Genomic DNA, 15971 nt, shown 5'->3' on the forward strand with positions numbered 1-15971 from the left:
ACACATATACAAGCATACAAACATACATTTCATACAATCCTTAAAAGTGTTCAAACATACTTACACTCAATCCCACAAATACCGTATTTCTCGCTCTATAAGACGCACCAGACCACAAGACGCACCTAGTTTTTGGAGGAGGAAAACAAGAAAAAAATATTCTGAATCTCAGAAACCAGAACAGCAAGAAGGATCTTGCTGTTCTTGCTTCTGGGATAGCTGCGCAGCCTGCATTCACTCCATAAGACGCACACACATTTCCCCTTACTTTTTAGGAGGGAAAAAGTGAGTCTTATAGACCAAAAAATACAGTAATTCCTTTCCCCATCACCATCCACCACCCCTCACCCCACCTTTGTGTTTGACTTCCAATCTACTCAATTGCAATTTCTTTCCACTTCTATTACTTTCTTTCACACACCTTTAGCCTAATTTCATACTTCTTTTTCTATGACACATTGTTATCCATCTTATTTGATATTTCAGTATTTGAAAAGGAACTTGTTTATTCTAATAGGAGTTCTGATTTTTTGATATGATTTTGCAAGTATCTTTTAAACACCTTCCAGTCCCTATCTATCTTTTCTTTTGAAATCCTTCCAATTTCTTCCATTGTTTTGGATATATTGTAATACTCCAATAATTTGGCAAGCCACTTTTTTCGGTCTTATCACGGCTGTAGTCTGCTTTGATGTTATGAAATTGTGGTATACAAATATTTGTGATAAACAAATTAAAGGTCAAAGTTCAAATAAATGGCCCCAGTATTTGCATCCAGCACTTCTCTGTATGTTCAATTCACCAGGTGAGAGTAACCCTGTGCAGTTAACCATGGTGGTTCTGATAACGTGGTTCTTTAAGGTGCCCCAATATTCTTTGTTGGTTTGGTTGCCACAGACCGACGCTTCTGCTCCCCTGAGATTCACCGCTCTGATACACCAGAAAGACAGAATCGCTGAGAAATTCAGTTACACCACAAGGAAGGTCAAATCATCTTCTGCAAAGCCAGAATGTCTCCTCTGCAAGAACCAAAACACAGTTTAGCAGCAGCATTTTGGTTTCAAATTGAGCTGGTGGCTGCCACTGAGCTAAGAATCTTAGAGGTCTCAGCTAAGCTGAGGGCGTTTGGTTTCTGTTTGCTGTGAATCACTTTTATTTGCTCAGATTTCAACCACTGCTCCTTTAGCGGATCCTGGTGGATCACATCTTTATTTGTTGCATAGAGGGAATGGGATTACTGGGGCAAGCCTATAGCTACAGCATTAGGGCTGATTTGACAGCGCTGACTCTAACAGGCAAAATGAGTCTGCCCCCTTCCTCCAAGCTTTCACAAATATTTCCATATTCAGCTTCTTTTGCTGCCCCAAAATTATAGAGTTATGAGAAAGGGACAAAACCTTTCTCCATGCCATCCATAACATCCCCTCCGACATTTCTCCCATGAAAATAGGGACGTTCCATTACATAATGGCAATTTTACTATTTATGCCCCACACATTTTACTAGCTTGCCCCAGCCACTCTGGGCAGCTTCCAACATATATAAAAAACATAATAAAACATTAAACATTTTTTTTAAAACCTCCCTATGCCTTCAGACGGCTTGGGGGTTGGATAACTCCATGCCCTCCGACATTTCTCCAATGAAAGTAGGGACATTTTAAAGAAAAGTGGGACATTCTGGGATCAAATCAGAAACCGGAATGGCTTTTCTAAATCAGGGATGTCCCTGGAAAATAGGGACACCTGGAGAGCCTGCCATAATTTTATAAACACATATCAGTTTGTTCCTCACTCACCTTTTCGCTAAACCAGTGTTTCCCGAACTTGGGTCCCCAGCAGTTTTTGGACTACAACTCCCATCATCCCTAGCTAGCAGGTCCAGTGGTCATGGATGATGGGAATTGTAGTCCAAAGACAGTTTGGAAACACTAAACTAACATCTCTCAGGATAGTCGTGAAGGCAAAAAAGGGAGACAAGGATACACCACCCTGAATTCCTTGGAGGAAGCATACTTTATTATTGCCTACACCAAACCATTGCCTTTTCTTGGATTTTTGAGGCTGCATCATAGCGACATGACCCATGGGAGCGCATGTGTGTACATGCGCATTAAAAGGGTTATTAGAAACGGTGTTATCTTTGGAAAGGAAGCCCTGCTCAGCCTGCAGGGGAACATCAAAAGCCAAACCAAAAGTGACTGATCCTCTGAATTATGCAAAGAGAAAAAACTTCATCATCAAACCACAGACCTGGGAATAAAAGTCCCGCGACAGAAGACAGAGAACTCAAGTGCCTAATCACAAGTGCAAGGAAGGTAGCAGGGCATAACGCATTCCACCCACACCCCTTCTCAAGATGAAATGCTTGTCTGGTTCAAAGGGACTTCTATATACAGGAGAAAGGAGCTGGGTGATTAGTGAGAGTCAGGTAAGGCAGGAATGGGGAATTTTGCAGCACAGAATTACGCCAAGGTGCTGACAAGCCCCGCGGTGCCACTCTGATTACATTCTACTCAGTGTAGACATGCTGGAATTGATGAATCTAAGTGAATACGTCCATTGGTTTCAAGGTGTCTACTTCGCATAGGGTGAGCACTGGATGCAGCCATTTTTTTCAGCCTCATTGAATCTTTAGGATAACTCTATGAATTTTGGGCTGAATCTACACAGATATTTAAAATGCTGTGAAAATGCTTTTTTAAAAAAATACCCGTTTTAAAATATATATGGAATTTGCCATTAGCTCTTCAGCACCATCTAGTGTCCCATTTGTATAATGCACTTAAAATGTTATATTTACAAGCTGTATAGCTGAGTCCTTTTAATTCAGTTTGCACTGAACAGTTTGCACCATTTCCACCTCTGTTTGCAATTTAAAAAACATCTGAAAATTCATGCCCATTTTTATGTTTTACATTGCACATTTAAATTCAAATGTTAAACATCCTCATCCTCATTTAGAATTCCCTGAATCCTTAGACTCCCCTCCACCCTTCCGTGGTTACCATTTTCAATCTTTTTCCACTGCTTCACATATTTTCTCTATTTTTCCTAAATAATCCATTTTTACCTTGGTTTCTAGTACATTACAAGCGTTACTCAAATCCTGCCAAAGTTTTTAGTTGTTTACAGCGTTCTTTAAGTACATTGTGAATTTTTCCCATTTCTTCGTAAAGTTCCTCTCTTCCTGGTTTCTGATTTTCCCAGTCATTTTTGCCATTTCACCATAGTCCATCGCCTTCATCAGCCATTCATCTCTGGTCAGGACTTTATCTTCTTTCCATCTCTGGGCCAGTAGTATCCGTGCTGCTGTCATCACATACATAAATAGTCGTTCTGCTCCTTTGGTATCTCTGCACCTAAACTTCCTAATAAAAAAGCCTCCGGTTTCTTCACAAATGTTATTTAAAACATTTTTTTCAACTCATTATATATCATCTCCCATAATGCTTTTATTATCTTGCATGTCCAGCACATCTGGTATAACGTGCCTTCCTTCTCCTTACATTTCCAACATATATTTGAAGCACTTGGCTAATTTTATAGGTGTTAAATACCACCGATACATCATTTTCATATAGTTCTCCTTCAGCTCACAGCATGCTGTAAATTTTAAGTCAAGGGTCACCTAGTTCAACCCCCTGCAATGGAGGAATCTTTTTGCCCAATGAGGGTCTCAAACTCACAACCCTGAGATTGAGAGTCTCATGCTCTGCCAACTGAGCTATCCCAGCTGTTACAGACAACCATTGCCCATCATTGGCTGTGGCTTTACATGCTGTTAGTCTCCTTGTCTTCTGCTTAAGGCCCTCGAATTTACGGGACCGGCTCTCTTGGTATGCCCCACAGAGGAACTTAAGGTCCATGTATAATAATAGTTTAGAGGTCCCGGGTTCTAAGTAAGTCAGATTATCCTCCACTAAGGCCAGGGCCTTCTCAGTGATGGCTCCGACCTGGTGGAATGCTCTGTCCCATGAGACCAGGGCCCTGCAGGATTTAACTTCCTTCCGCAGGGCCTGTAAGACAGAGCTATTCTTCCTGGTTTTCAATTTGAACTTAGCCTGATCTTTTATTCCCCTTCCTTCCCTCCCCTTCCCCTTTTTATGAAGATTACCTGCTCTGGGATCCCACAGCTAATTTTCCCCTGGCCTCCTTGCTGGCCCAAACAGGACTAATTTAGCCAGCTAGCCCTGGTGATCATCTAATGTTCATTGGATGGATTTTCCCCATAAATTGCTTTTTGAATTCTGAATTTATTGCTATTCGTGTTTTATACTGTATTTTATGCTGGTTTTTTGTTGCATCAATTAAGTGTTTTAAATTTGTTGTGAGCCTGGTTTTCTGAACCGGGAAGGGCGGGGTATAAATAAAAATTCATTATTACCCATCCCAATGGACACCAGTCACCACTGCTTGCAGGTAGGTCTAAAGAACCGCTAACAGAGCAGACCATGCTGAGCTTGATGGATAAACAGTCTGCCCTGCTCCAAAGCACCTTCCGATGATTCACACAATCAGGAACTTGAAGCCAAACTAGATAAAGTGATGGAGGGGAAGCCCATATATGTCCTGCCAAGGAAAAATGGTTTCCTCTGCATAAATCAATACATTTTGGTCTACAGAACTGAGACTGGCGTGCTGTGGCTCAGCAAGCATTTGAAAGTGATTTTGCCTTCCAGGCAGCAGACTGATTGCAACACAAGGCTGGCTAGATCCAGTGATAGATTTTGAACCGCAGGAGCTCTCATCACAATCGTGCTTCGTATATCACACTCATGCAGACGGGCAGAGAGCGAGTGAGCAAAGCGCAACAGGCCATTGCAAAAAACACAATTTATTAGGACCAGCATAACTGCAATCAACCTGTGTGTGGTTTCCTAGTAATAAGCACTATTGAACTCAATAGCGCTTACCCCTGGCTAGGGATGTGAAGAAAGTTGACTTCTTTTGAAACTGCTTATGAAATACCAAGTAAATTGCTATTTCATGCCCTCATCAAAGTACAGTGGTACCTTGGATTAAGAACTTAATTCGTTCCAGAGGTCCATTCTTAACCTGAAACTGTTCTTAACCTGAGGTACCACTTTAGCTAATGGGGCCTCCTGCTGCCGCCACGCTGCTGCTGCGCCATTTCTGTTCTCACCCTGAAGCAAAGTTCTTAACCCGAGGTACTATTTCTGGGTTAGTAGAGTCTGTAACCTGAAGCGTCTGTAACCCACAGTACCACTGTATGAACCTTGAGATTCTGTTAGCCTTCATGGGGTTATGGAAAGAAGAAAGAGTCCCTACCCAGAGGCAGAGCAAGCCAATTGGGCGCCTGGGGTGGCACGCATGCCTTGCGCCCAGGGGCGGGGCCAGCCACTCATGGGGCGGGGCCAGCCAGGGCAGGACGCTCTGTGGGGCCTCCAAGGAGTCTGCCTGCCTCCTCCCATTCAGCCGCCCTACAGCTGAGGGGGAGGCAGAGGGCGGACTGTTTGGGGCAGCGCAGAGCCTGCACACATAAGCCACCGTGGCTCTCCCAGGAAAGATGTGTGGCTCATGGACGCTGCAGGCCGCCCGGTGAGTGCCGTCTGGCATTTTGTCACCCCCCTCAGTGGTGACACCCGGGGCGTACCACCCCCACCCCACCCCTTTCCTCCATCCCTGTCCCTACCAGAGAGGAATGGCAAGCTAAGCTGATGGGCTATGCCAAAATGGCAAAGCTGACCGGAAAGCTCAGGAACCAAGAGGACAAAAACTTTTTAAAAAGAATGGAGAAAATTCATAATCTATTTAAGAGACCTCTGCAAGCAGATGAAAACATTAGCAGGATTTTAATCTCACTTGTAATGTAACAAATACTATGGGTAATGTAAAGTAAAGGTAAAGGTACCCCTGCCCGTACGGGCCAGTCTTGACAGACTCTAGGGTTGTGCGCCCATCTCACTCAAGAGGCCAGGGGCCAGCGCTGTCCGCAGACACTTCTGGGTCACGTGGCCAGCGTGACATCGCTGCTCTGGCGAGCCAGAGCCGCACACGGAAACGCCGTTTACCTTCCCGCTAGTAAGCGGTCCCTATTTATCTACTTGCACCCGGGAGTGCTTTCGAACTGCTAGGTTGGCAGGCGCTGGGACCGAACAATGGGAGCGCACCCCGCTGCGGGGATTAGAACCGCCGACCTTTCGATCGGCAAGCCCTAGGCGCTGAGGCTTTTACCCACAGCGCCACCTGCATCCCCATGGGTAATGTGGTTGGATGCAAAATATAGAATATGGAATAATATGCAGTTGTAAATGTTGACAATAGGACCCATGGAGGGGGTAATCTCTATCTATATATAGATATGTATTTGGATTATTATAAACTTTTATTTGTAAAATCAAATAAAAATGAGTTTTAAAAAAGCATCCATGGGGTTACAATGCCCTGGACCATATTTTCAATTCCCTCCCGGTAAATATTCGAATAATAATAATAAATAATAAATCTTTCTACATTAGCTTCGCTTTATGCAAGTAATCTCCTTTCCACATGCATGGGACATCGGTAGTAAAATGACATAAACCAAAACAGGTTTTCTGAAATCCTCTTCTGCTGGAATAGTGAACAAATATAACAATAAAATATAACTAGTAGAAAACCACAAGGGCAGCCTTGTTTTGTGTGATCTTCCTTGGGTGTCATCAAGCACATTCATTGATTTTAGCATGCCTTGAGTCAAGGGTTAGCTGGAGGAAAGGTATCCGAGAGGGTGAATAACAGGACAAAAGTCAAGAAACCAGAAGCAAGACATATTGATTTCCATGGGGTGCTATAAAAAACCACTATTTGATCTTAGTGAGACTTATCAGCTGATGCCCAAAGATATCTGTTGGTGAAATAAAAACAGCACATAGCCTTCATTTGTGGTACTGTAATAAATAATCATATATGTCAGTCATTCGAGAATCTTGTGTTTTCAGTCTAAAAAAAAAAGACCAGGATGGGGGAAGCTCTGTTCCTTCCTCCAAATCTTTTGGGACTCCAGCTCTCATCAGTCCCGGCCAAGCAATATCTAGAAAAACCACAGTCACCCCATTCCTGCTACAGACTACTAAATTAGACAGCAAGAGAATTTGGAGACACTGAGATGGGTTGTTTGACTCATCCTGGGAACAGAAGAAAATATACACTCTATCAATGTATCCATTTCAATGTGGCTGCCCCTGTTCTGTGGAACAGCACACCTGTCGAGTTATGACAGGTGCTCATTATCTATACTTTCCAGAAACTACTGTTTTCTGATGGGCTGTCCTAGCTGGATGTATGAGTCTCTACCATGGGTTGCTTGGTACCTTGCATTTTATATATATATTCTGTTGTTTGGGGAAGGGTTGCAGCTCAGTGATAACAGCATTTCTTTGCATGCAGAAGGTCCTAGGTTCAGTCCGTGGCATCTCCAGGTAGGTGCTGCCAGTCAGCATAGACAATAGCAGCAACTGGTGGGCCATTTTCTTCAGGACCATAACACAGTTGGAAAGGGTTAAATTCTGACTCCCCATCTACACCCACCCCCACCGTGGCCACTACTTACATTTTTCAAAACTGGATTTTTGCATTCATGCAATTGAGCCAGGTGGTTCACACTGTCTCCCCTACATAGTGTATTGGTTAGTGTGTTGGAGGGGGGTCAGCAAACATTTTCAGCAGGGGGCCGGTCCACTGTACCTCAGACCTTGTGGGGGGCTGGACTATATTTTTTTTTGGGGGGGGGGGAATGAACGAATTCCTATGCCCCACAAATAACCCAGAGATGTATTTTAAATAAAAGGACACATTCTACTCATGTAAAAACATGCTGATTCCCGGATCGTCCGCAGGCTGGATTTAGAAGGCAATTGAGCCAGGTCCGGCCCCCGGGCCTTAGTTTGCCTACCTAGGACCTGTGAGAGCAGGGATCACATCTCATCCCTGAAGTTCCCTTGGTGACATTGGTCAGGTCACTGTGTGTCAAACCCTAAAGCTTCCCTGGACTGGGACAATAATCCACAAAAACTCGAAAAGTAGCACACCATTCACAAAGAAAACTTGAGGGTCTCTCTACTGAAATAACCGCTTCATTAACATCAGATTTGCTTCCTGTAATGGTTCTAGGGGTTGCTCGTGTGTAAGCCGGTGCCGACACCTGGCTCTGTTGCCTGAGTGAACCTTTTCTGTCCGGACAGCCACTCGCCCGTGGCTGTCTCAATCCCTGGCAGAATCCGTCAGTGGGCGTTTCTTAAACTTCTTCCAGCAAAGAAGCTCTTTGACGCCTAGTCTTCTCCTACTCTCCCTACGCGGAAGCCTTCTGCGCAAGGAGGGCGTAGGCAGCGGAGGACCCTTACTCTCCCCGCTGGTCCCCGGCAAGGAGTCATGGGACCGCCTCGCCGCTTCCCCCATCTGCCCCCCTTCTCCACGGGTGCTACGCTGATTCTCTTCCCCAGAAGATGGGCTGCCTCTCCCAATCCCGGGACGCTCTCTGGAATCCCTCTGGAGCTTGCTCTCTCCCTCCGGCACTGATGGCAGTTTCCTGACACTTCCTTTGCATTGTGACTCTGGCACAGCAGCCCTCAGCAAAAATACCTTCCATTTCTCACTTGCCAGACCGGATTTGTGAGCACAGTCTTCTAGCTCAATTCTTCCAGTCAAAAGCTGCTCCTTTGCATCTATTTCCAGTCCTGCTTGAATGCCAGGAAGCAGAACAACTATGGAATACAGTGCTGAGCACTTTAATCAGTCCAGATAGTTTTTTAAATTGCTTATACTTTTCTCCAGTTCCGAGATCAGGCACACACAGTGATTCTTCCTTCAAGTTCTTAATTAGTCTTCCAATTTGTGGCTTGCCTGTAGCTTTTCATTGTAAGAGACAGAAGGGAGGATTAGGAGACTGTATGATGAGAGAGAGAGAGAGGACTCCAAACTGCGGTTGCTCAGAATGGAGGCTTTCAATATTTGCTTATCCATTAACAACCCCCCCCCTTCAGTTTTGCAGAATATAACTTTCAGTTGTACCCTTCATTAAGCAGATGCCTGGGGCGAACATAACGAAGGTTGCAATACTCCCTGTTGTTGTTTTTAAACTTCCTAAATTGGTAGAGTCTCAAACAGGTCTGGTCAAAGGTTGCCTAGACCAGTTCTAGATTGTGATTGCGCTTGTGTGCATGTCAGAGCACGGGAAGTTAATTTAAAAAAGGAACAAGTTTAAGATGTCCAAAAAGGAACTAATTTCAGTTCATGTTTGTCCCTTTACAAAATGAACTAATTTGGTTCATTCGAGTGATCTTTGGCAAAATCTGCTATGCTGAAATACAAAATGTAAGTGAAGGCACTCCTGGGCTCCTCAAGGACGAAGGGGTGGGGCCTTAATGTAATAGGAAAACATCAAAACACAGAGGAATATGAAACATGATCTCTTATAAATTAATAATTTTATTGTCATTGTTATTTGTTTTTGTTTTTACATCTTAAGTGTGAACCGAGGATGGAAATGGCTCTATCAACTAAAGGTGACACCTGTAAGGAATGGCACAATCCTTTGCTCAGAAGTACACCCCATGCAACTAATGGGCTGTTATGGTTCTAGGGATTGCTTGTGCGTAAATTGCCTTTACTCGTGGCTATCTTGCATGGTTGAACCCTTTCTGACAGAGCAGCCTCTATCTCGTGGCTGCCTCAGTCGCTGGCAGAATCCGTCAGTGGGCGTTTCTTAAACCGCTTCCAACATAAAAGCTGCTTGACGCCCAGTCTCCTCCCCCGTTGCCTGCGCGAAAGCTTTTTGCGCACGGTGGGTGTGGGCAAAGGAGCACTTGTCCCCTCTCCGCTTGTCTCCTGCGAAGAGTCCTGGAGCCAACTCTCCGCTTCCTCTATCAGCTGGATAGCTCAGTTGGTTAGAGCTTGGGGCTGATAATGGCAAGGTTGCAGGTTTGATCCCCGTATGGGACAACTGCATATTCCTGCATTGCAGGGGGTTGGACTAGATGATCCTCAGGGTCCCTTCCAACTCTACAGTTCTATGATTCTATGATTCCTCCCCTTCTCCACTGGTGTTATGCTGATTACCATCCCCTGCGTGTGGGCTATCCCTCCTCCTACTGGGACCCTCTCCCACATCATCCGGGAGCCCTCTCACCTCCTCCTGCTCCGATGGCAGTTCCCTGACATGGGCCTTGCACCCATGTAAGCGAGTATAGAACCTCAGCCCACATTTCACTGAGTTATATGGGCCCCTCATCCCTATTCCTTGAAAAGCTGCAAGTCCTGCTCTGTTTAATGCAATTACAGAACATCCAAGTGTCCCTATTTTCCAGGGACAGGCCCAGATTTATAGAAGCTGTCACAGTTTCTGATTTGATCCTGGAATGTTCCACTTTTCCTTATGACGTCCCTTTTTTCATCGGATAAATGTTGGAGGGTATAGTAGGATGTCCCTAATTTCATCAATGTTGGGGAAGGGTTTATCTGACCCCCAAGCTAGCTAAAGGTTTCTCTGTACAGTGGTACTCGGGTTACATACGCTTCAGGTTACACACGCTTCAGGTTACAGATTCTGCCAAACCAGAAATAGTGCTTCAGGTTAAGAACTTTGCTTCAGGATGAGAAAAGAAATCGTGCTGTGGCGGCGCAGCAGCAGCAGGAGGCCCCATTAGCTAAAGTGGTGCTTCAGGTTAAGAACAGTTTCAGGTTAAGTATGGACCTCCGGAATGAATTAAGTACCACTGCGGTACTTGTATAGGGAAGTTTTAAAATGTTTTATGTTTTATTATGTGTTTATATATATTGCAAGCCACCCAGAGTGGCTGGGGCAACCCAGTCAGATGTGGGGGGGAGGGAGGGAATAAATAGTGAAATTATTATTATGGAATAGAGCATCCCTATTTTCATTGGAGAAATGTTGGAGGGCATGCAATTATTTCCAGGGCACTTCAAGCTGGCCTGTTTAAGGCATATTCTGTTAGGATATTTCCGTTCCACCTTAAAAGGGAGCAGGATGTTTGTGTTACAGCCTGCGCATTTCCTGTCTCACAGGATATTTCTGTTGTGTCTTTGCTTTCGTTTCTCTCTCTGCCAGAAACTCTCAAGCAGGCAGTCATGTTTTTCTTTGTTCTGATCAATGCTGAATAAACTTGGAAATAATGATCTCCTGTGTGCATCTTTCGCTGTGTGAACTCTACTGATAAGAGCGTGCATCAGTTCCGGAATGTGCCAAAGCTATTTCTGGAGCTCATGTCGCTAATTGCTGATACTGCGTGTCTGTGGGAGATCGATGGGCGTCCAGAGACGACGTGGAGTCAAGATGGACTATGTCTCCCTGGCAGTATCCCAACATATTAATCCCAAAACGCGTGTCAACTATTTAACGAGCATTCATTCTGAACAGTTTGCAGGGAGGTTAAATGAGATTGCATCCAAAGGGTTGTGCCACAGTTCCCAGTGCATTTCCCCTTCACTTTTTTAACAGGTCCAATCTTTGGGGGAAATAGCTTTGTTGGACAAGAGCTACAACTCAGCTTCAACTGTGTAACCTGAATCTGATAGTAGGCCATCAACTCCCCCCCCCCCCCACCATGACTGTTAAAAACAGCAACCCTGTACGGTCTTGTTGATTCCTACAAGGCTGGCCCAATACATTTTGGCATCTGAGGTGATCCACAAAATGCCCTGCCAGGGAAGAAGGGGTGAGCGAGGATCTACATTGGGAGCAAGGGGGAATAAAGATCTGCATCAGGATCTGCTGCACCTGTGAATCCTGCTGCCTGAGGCGGTCACCTTACCTTGCCTCATATGTAGGCCAGCCTTCTTCCTACACAGACTCCCCAAAGCAAAATAACATGGAGTATCCACCAGCTCACTTTGTGGAATATGGCCACCCTAGTATACACACACATTCTGTTTTCAATTGGATTTACTCTGCAGGGTAATGCAGACTCAAACTGCAATGCCCTTTTTATTTTTGGAATGCAAGCAGTTTGTCAAGAAGTCATTTTCAGGGGCTAAATAAATAAATGTGCAGTAAGTTTCCACACAGGGATGCGGGTGGCGTTGTGGGTTAAACCACAGAGCCTAGGACTTGCCAATCAGAAGGCTGGCGATTCGAATCCCCGTGATGGGGTGAGCTCCCATTGCTCGGTCCCTGCTCTTGCCCACCTAGCAGTTCGAAAGCACATCAAAGTGCAAGTAGATAAATAGGTACCACTCCGGCGGGAAGGTAAACGGCGTTTCCGTGCACTGCTCTGGTTCACCAGAAGCGGCTTAGTCATGCTGGCCACATGACCTGGAAGCTGTACGCCGGCTCCCTTGGTCAATAAAGCGAGATGAGCACCGCAACCCCGGTGTCGGTCATGACTGGACCTAATGGTCAGGGGTCCCTTTACCTTTAAGTTTCCACACATTTATTTTCTGGAGAATTGAGCAGAGTTACTCATCAGCCAACTGAATACTTCCACCCAATGGCATAGTCAACAATGTGCAATTCAACAAGGGAGATATAAGCCGGTCTTTCTGAGTGGCTTATAGTATAACAAACACTTTATTTGCTACCCACTTCAGAGTTCTGAATGTGGCTGCATGCTTTTATATACAACCATCCATCCACATACCCCTACACAGAAAAGCTAATATCTTCCCTAAAGACTCCCTATTTCCCTCCCAGAGCTATAATTCCCCAAGTTCCCTGTGAAGAGGGACTGCTTGTCAAACCACTCTGGAAACTGTGGCTCTGTGAGGGGAACAGGGGTCTCCTAACCACTCTCAGCAACCATCACAAACTCGTTCTCCCAGAATTATTGGAGGGAAGCCATGATTGTTTAAAGTGGCATCATAGCGCTTTAAATGAATGGTGTGAACATGGCCTTTATTACACCACACTGGTTCTCATACGAGAATCTGTCGTTTTCTGTTTCTTTCAGTTTCTCGTTTTTCCACCCTTGAGTTCGGTTCTCCACATTTCCACATCAGTCTGCAATTTTTAAAAAAACAACAACACACACACCCAAAAAGTCCTCATGAGAACTCATCAACATTTTAGGGCAAACGGTAACACCACATCACCCGATACATAGCATTAGACCAGGATGGGAGACCTTTCACAGCCTGAGAGCCGCATTAATGCCTGGGCAATGTCCCAAGGCCCACCTGTCAGTGGTGGTGGGTGGGGCCAGAGGCTAAAGTGGGAGGAGCAGAGAATGCAAATTTCCACTTTCTCTAGTTCTGTCCACAAACACATCTCTCTTATCTCTCCCTTCCAGGCAAGCAAGAGGCGTTTTCAGGAATTCCAGGGCACTTTCAAGCCAGGCAAAAACACTCCAGGGAGAGGGCAAAGCAGGGCTGTTATCTGTGTTCATAGAACATTGCAGAACAGACATGAGCCAAAAGCTAAGAGAAAGCGCTTTTTTTCTACGTTACATAAAAAGGTGTAGTAGCAGGAAAAAGCACGGCCTGATGAGGGCTGCAGGCAGTTACCAAGATTTCTCTGCCAACCATCTCTTCTCATGGAGCCTCAAGTTGCTTTCTGCTTTTTGAGCTGTCTGCTGCTTTGTCCGCACCAGAGCTTTGATCTCGATGCCGCCAGCAGCTCTAACAAGCAAATCGCAGCAAGTGGCTCTGGTTCTCCCAGGGAACTGTTTCCAATTACACAATCTGCATTTTTGTTTCGGGATGAAAGGGCAGCGAAGTTGGCCGCCTGAGAGTGCCATAAACTCTCAGGGAGCAGAGCCTGTTTTGTCACTTCAAAAGCGTCAGAAGCGTCTGGCTTGTTAAGAGCCTAGTAGCAATTAACGAGTACAAAAAATGCTATCAATTCAACCAAGAGTTCTTACCCGCCAACATTTCTCCGATGAAACTAGGGATGTCCATTATTATTATTATTATGATTATTATTCACTGCTCAGCTGACTGGGTTGCCCCAGCCACTGTGGGCGGCTTCCAACATATATGAAAACATAATCAAACATTAAACATTCAAAAATTTCCCTGTACAGGACTGCCTTCAGATTTCCTTGGCTCAGGAGTTGCATAACTCCATACCCTCCAACATTTCTCTGATGAAAATACGAACGTCCTAAGGAAAAGTGGGACATTCCAGGATCAAATCAGAAACCGGGACGGCTTCTGTAAATCCAGGAATGTCCCTGGAGAATAGGGACACTTGAAGGGTCTAGCCTCAACTAAAAGTTGGGCATTTGGAGCTGCCAGTCCCATGTTATGGAGCATTCTTCCAGCAGAGATGCCACAGGCATCCTCGCTTTTGACTTTCAGGCGTTTCTCAAATACCTTTTCATGTTGACGGGCCTATGTACTTGTTTAAACCAGAGGTTTTCAATCTTTTTGAGTCCACAGCTCCCTTGAACAACTGCATTCTTTCTGCGGCACTCTTGTGGGGCTCAGGAGCCCAGTTATGTCACCCCTTTGCATGCAGAGCTGGCAGCCCCTCACCCTTTTTTTAACACCCTCCCTTGTTCCTTCAGCCTCCTCTGCCCTCTCCTTGGGAGTCCTCCGGGCAGCCGCTGCTGCTGCCCCTGGTCTTTGAGCTGCCCCCTGCCTCAGGGGCATGGGACTACAGCAAGGGCTGGCGGACTGGCTGGCTGGGCTCCCTTGCCTGCTTGCTTGTTTACTCCGAGGCCACCTAAGCTCCTGGCAACCATCAACCTCTGGCAGTGGCGGAGCTTCATGCTCTGGCACCGGGAGATGGAGAGCAGGCGGGGCGGGGCTGGTGTGCGTCCCAGGGGCGTGGCTTGCATTCTGGGGGCATGGTACGCCACCTGTGGGGGTGTGGTGCCCAGTGCGAAGGGGGCAACTGCGATGGCACCCCACCGGGATCGCACTGCCAGGGGTGGTGCGCTCCCCCCTCACTCCTCTTCCTCTACCAGTGCCCCCTGGCCAATCCCAGAGGCACCATTTGCCTGCGGAGCTTGTAGTTGGGGCTGCTGCAACAAACAGCCCTTCAAGCCTTTGAGAGGCAGAAAATGCAAGAGGGCACCAGAAGAGGGAAGGAAGGAAAGAGGGACAGAGGCCAATGTTGCCCAAGGCACCCCTGACCAGCATTCAAGGTACCTTAGGGTGCCCATAGCTGTCAACTTACAGATTTGAAAATAAGGGACCAGCAGCCTCGAAAATATGGGATTAGCAGCCAAAATAAGGGAATTTCCCAGCACAGGTATGTTCAACTTCTGAGCCCCTCCAAGCCAAAGGCATAAAGCCTAGCCAGCAGCCAAACGAAGCCTCAAGCGGTGGTTCCCACAGCGCAGCAACCCGGCAAAAGGGATGCAGCAAGGAAAACCACCGTCACCTCTCTGCTGGGAAGCACTGAGCAAAGGTGAGTCCCCAGGCAATGCGGCCGATTTGATCGGCACAACGCATGCAAGCTCCACCCCCCCCTGGTTGTTCTTAGACTCCTTATTGGGTGAGCAACGCAGCCAAGCAACACAGTTGGAGCTTCCCTCCTCCCTGGCCGGCAGCGAGGGAGAGGAGCTGCTTCCTTTGAAACCTGGGAAATTTAAGGGACATCATCAATAAGGGACAGCAGCAGGACACAGCGCTGGGATAAGGGACTTTCCCGCCAAATAAGGGACGGTTGAGAGCTATGAGGGTGCCCTGCACACTGGTTTAAACTATTATTGTTCAGCCAGTTATGTTAATGATTATTTTGTCCTGTATTATTACTGCTGTTTAATGTTTTATGTTACATATATTGTTAAATGCTGTACCACACAATTTCTTGATGAGATGGTGGTATATAACTATGTCTATAAATAGATACAAGTATTGAATAAAATACAGCAGTGATGGAAAAGCTCTGCCTTGTAGACCTAACTACACCCAGTAGGCCGAATTAACAAAATTTTAACAATCCATTTCCAAAAGCTATAAATAGGGGCAATAATTTATGTAGAGCAGGGATAAGAAAACAAACTCTCCCAGGTAAACAGAGAAATCTGGAATGCTTGGCTCAACACAATGCAGAAAAAAACATATTTG

This window comes from Podarcis tiliguerta (assembly GCF_965153285.1).
Source record: "Podarcis tiliguerta genome assembly, chromosome: 14".
Taxonomy (NCBI): Eukaryota; Metazoa; Chordata; class Lepidosauria; order Squamata; family Lacertidae; genus Podarcis; species Podarcis tiliguerta.